Source organism: Archocentrus centrarchus, unplaced genomic scaffold (assembly GCF_007364275.1).
Source record: "Archocentrus centrarchus isolate MPI-CPG fArcCen1 unplaced genomic scaffold, fArcCen1 scaffold_115_ctg1, whole genome shotgun sequence".
Taxonomy (NCBI): domain Eukaryota; kingdom Metazoa; phylum Chordata; class Actinopteri; order Cichliformes; family Cichlidae; genus Archocentrus; species Archocentrus centrarchus.
This window is the reverse complement of record NW_022060161.1, coordinates 125,010-129,307: the sequence shown is the minus strand read 5'-3', so window position 1 is coordinate 129,307 and position 4,298 is coordinate 125,010. Positions and strand designations below refer to the sequence as shown.

The following is a 4,298-nucleotide window of genomic DNA, read 5'->3' as shown; positions in this document are numbered from 1 at the left end:
GGAAAATAAATAAACTTTTTAAAATCAAAGCTTGGGGTGCAGCTGTCATCAAAATAGAATGCACCATTTTGTTTAATTACAACATCTTTAGCATGCAGTAAATAGCGCAGCTCCTAACAACAATCCATAATCAAAGAATTTGTTCAATGTTTTGATTGTGGCAGTGAAAACACATGTTGCAGTGTGTGAGTGTGACTGGCAGCCTGTGCACTGAGACCATGAAGCCCACTTCTCTGAAGCAGCTTCTTCTTCTTGGCATCATAACAGAGGTGGGATAAACCAGCACGCGGTGCTTTGATCTACCAAAAAGTGAAAGAGAACATCTGAGTGAAACCAGTCTGAGGTCAAATAATTAAATTATGTAGTTCAATACAGCGTCTCAGGTAGCTTTGTGTGTTTCAACTGTTGATTTCAGCTCACTGCTTCTGTCTGCGGACCAGTGTTTTTATGTTGTACTCATCTAACTTCCATCCATATATTTAACTCAGGGAGGACAAATGTCAGGTTGGTGCGCTGGTGAGTTTAGGAGGGAGGTGCATTTGGTTCTCTGTTGTCATTATCTGACAGATTTTGGTTCACCCATGAGCTCAGTGTATCTGGGGTTACGTCGAATCTATTCCTGTCATGCTTAGCAAGTTTTCTCAGGGTGGTGTACAAAGACCCCCCTGAGAAACCACCCTTATTAATCTCAGTGCTTCTCTTCCTGAATAGGGTTAAACAAGGTTATACAGCGCCACCCTCCTAAAATAATGGTCAAAGTCATTTTTAATTTTATTTTGGTCTAAATTTATTTTCAACATTCGGTTCAGTTTTTTGTGTTTTCTGAAAAGCCTAAAAAAAATTAAGTAGACCATATTTTGTGAGGGTGACGACAATGTTTCTTGGCTGAATTACATAACTGCTGCGGTCTGATGGAGTCAGCAAGAGCTGAAGCAGTGGGTGACGAGGAAGAGGAGGAATACAACAATTTGAAGAGATCCCTCAGTCTACAGTCAGCACAAACGACTACATTAGTGGCTGTTTGAATTTTCTTCCATCTGCTGTGAACCTGAAAGCACGGAGAACACAAAAAACATGTTAGAATACATTTGTAATTAGAATACAAATGTGGTCTAATTAAACTGTCCCTGGTTGGTGTAAATGGCTCACCAGGACCTTTGAAATTAAATCACAGCACCTCATGTACAGAGTGATGATCAAATATCAAACTTGTAAAAGCTGTTTAACTTTCTCTTTGTGTTAAATATCAACAGCAGACGTCTTAGACTGTAAGCATTAAGCACAACAAAAAATGAAACTGTCACCCCAAATGTCTCATGATGACAGGTAAAAATACTGTTCAGTCCGTGGGCCTCAAATATTTCTTCTTGGACTTCTTCTGAAGGCCGTCTGCTGCGTCTGCTGCTTTCAAGACAATAAACCACAACAAGAGAAGATTTGGGTCAGTTTTCTTGCAACCATGCAGCTTCATGTGTTGTGTACAGCCACAGTTATTATGGCAAGTAACACTCAAGTGAATGTTAAACATGTATTAAAAGAAAATAAAAAATTTAGCTCACCGTTTGTTTCCATGTCATCCCTCTCCTGTGTCAGCAGTGTTGGACTGTGGAGTATCTGATATGTAAGGAACACTTCTGTAATATGACCATAACAACCATCTGCTCTAATATCCTTAAAATACACAGCAAGAATGACAGTCAATAGATAGACACTGAATAGCTGGAGGAACATAAAAATATTCCCATGATTGCAAATCAGAGTCATTAAAATATAAGATGAGATAATTGAAATACAGTCCATCCATCCACCTTCTTCTGCTTATTTAATTTAGGACAACAGGGAGTTTGGAGCTTATCCCAGCTAGCACAGGGTAAAAGCCAGAGTCCACCCTGGACAGGCTGCCAAATTTGTTGCAGGGCTAACACATTGTATGTGTTACAAAATCCACTATATTATTTATATTGAATGAAATTGTTCAAAAATATAAAGCTAACTATCACAGTTTTGTCACATTACAAAACCTGTTAACAATTTTTAATGTAATAATGATAATACGTAAAGCTTCTTTCCAAACCTGAGCTGCTTCAGATGCTTTGTTATTCTGAGCTCCTGATCTCAGGGTTGAGGTGATCTCAGTGCAGCAGCCTCTTTAAACTACTTCTGCCGCTTGTCTCCTCCTAATGTTTTATCATTCACTGTATCTATGGGGGAAAAAAGACAAAGAAACATGCCTTCCTTTAATAAGTATACACATACAGAGGTCATCTATGGAAACACACTAGTTCACCCTTTGGTAGAAAAATCTAGTTCTCTAAAAATCATGTAAAAAATGAATGAAATGACACTGCAGCTGACAGCAGCCTCACACTGAAACTTCTGTGGAAGAAGAAACTGCTGGATACATTCTGGAAAATGTCTAATGAATACAAGGCCACTATGAGCAATGACAAACCGTTAAACATGCTAATCAAAAGCACACATTAAGTATTATCGCTCACCTTTGTTTCTGAGAATGTCACTGAGATAAAGATTGCATGCTGTCAGCTCTCATGGCAGAAGTTTGTCGGAGAAAAAGCTTTGCAGCACCTTTGAATTTCCAATTCAGTTCTGAAAGAGCAAAGGCACAAACTACAATGATGTATGAACCGGATATGTTTGATTGTTGCTGCAGCACAAAACAGGTTTACAGACTGGTAGCTGACAGAGCCTGAAGTATTAAAGAAGCTCCTCTTCCTTAAAAAAAAAAAAAAAAAAAATGAGAAAGATTGAGTGCTTCTTTTTGCCGTTTTCAAATCTGCTCCCTCCACTAATAAACAACAACAGTGTAAAACATATTAATGAATCAGTAACAAAAAGATGGTGTTGAAAGTGAGTAGTCTGATGCTTCTGGATTAGTGACTCCAAAGCAGCCTGAGCCAAAACCTGACATAGATGAACTCTGGGTTTGTTTAAAGCTGAGGACAGTGAATCAGGATTCCCAGAGTCTGACAGCCTCTCCATGATGGGAATATTACTGGAAGTTTCACAGCTCACTCTCAGGTGCCAGCAGGTTGAATAAAGCTGCATCCTCGGGTTTGCCACGGAGGATTAAAGGAGCCAGTTTCTGCGGGAGGAGCAAAGTGATTATTGTTCCATTGTTATATGATAGTAGACTGTTGTGGCTTCCTGATGGGAAATGATGGTTTGATGAAGCTCTCATAATTGTGAACATTTGTGATATTTGTCCAAAGCTCAAAGTTCTTTAATGATCACAGCTTTTTGTCCTTCAGCTGCTCCTGTAACTTTGATCTTGCACTTTGATCCATGTTGATTGAATGTGGTTTTGTCTCCTTAGTATTGGTGCTTGTGGTGTTGTGTCTGCATGTTTCTTTGTCAGAGGCTCATTTGTGTCTGCATTGGTTCCTTTCAGCTTCTTTCTTTGTCTTGGAAGCTCCTTTTTTGCTTCCTGACATCTTTGAGCTGCTTGACTTTGTCACACAGCTTGTGTTTAAGGGCCTTCGTGATTGAGCAGCTCTGCAGTAATCAGGCCTGAGTGTGGCAGTGAGACTGAAGTCAGCTTTCCAACAATCTGCTTCATCACAGTTCATTGATCATTGAAGACGAGGGGAAATGAGTTTTTCCCACAGGGCAGGTAGGTTTGGATGACTTTGTTCCCTTAATGCATGAAATGATTGAAAAAGTGGCAGTTTGTATTTACTCAGGTTATTGATGATTAATATGAATTGATGATGATTTCCCTCCTCTTTGTTTCTCTTGTTGCTCTTTTCGTGTCTTTATAAGTTGCTGCTGTTGTAGAGAATTCCAGCCCACGAGGTTTCTGATCGCAGCGGAGTCACGTGACGCGCAGCAACAAACCACAGCAGAGCAGGAAGGAGGGGGCGGAGCAAAGGCGGCTGCGTGGTTGGAGCAAGAGAGAGAGCTGCTTTTTCTGAGAACCAAGTGAACTTAGAGGAGAAACAAACTAAAGCATCGATCCAACATCACTACCAACGTTTGTATCGATACTATTGATACTTGGATCGATCCCGCACCCTGATCTCCTGGATCTGACCTGAGAACAGCGTTAATCTCTGTCTGTGGGCTCAGCTAAGGTAAGCATCGAGCTACCTTTAGTAGTTAGTAGAAAACTGCTGTGGATGAACACATGAGAGGAAGTGAACTCCTAAAAAGTCTCATTTGAATACTCGCTGCTATAAACTAATGCAGAGGAAGATGTTAACAAACACTGATGAAAGTAAACAGAGTTCATATCTGAATCAGTGAGAATAAAAACATATTGTGGTGCTTCATGTGCAGCT

The 4,298-nt window shown here is 40.0% G+C and overlaps 1 long non-coding RNA gene across 1 annotated transcript; it reads right to left on the bottom strand.

Annotated features, from left to right (window-relative positions):
- Positions 1-1,370: 1,370 nt before the first annotated feature.
- On the bottom strand, positions 1,371-2,609 carry LOC115775393 (uncharacterized). The gene is made up of 4 exons (XR_004019312.1): positions 2,499-2,609; positions 2,075-2,201; positions 1,560-1,614; positions 1,371-1,401 (listed from the first exon to the last, which is right to left on the bottom strand). It is a non-coding gene; the product is annotated as an uncharacterized LOC115775393 (long non-coding RNA).
- Positions 2,610-4,298: the final 1,689 nt, after the last annotated feature.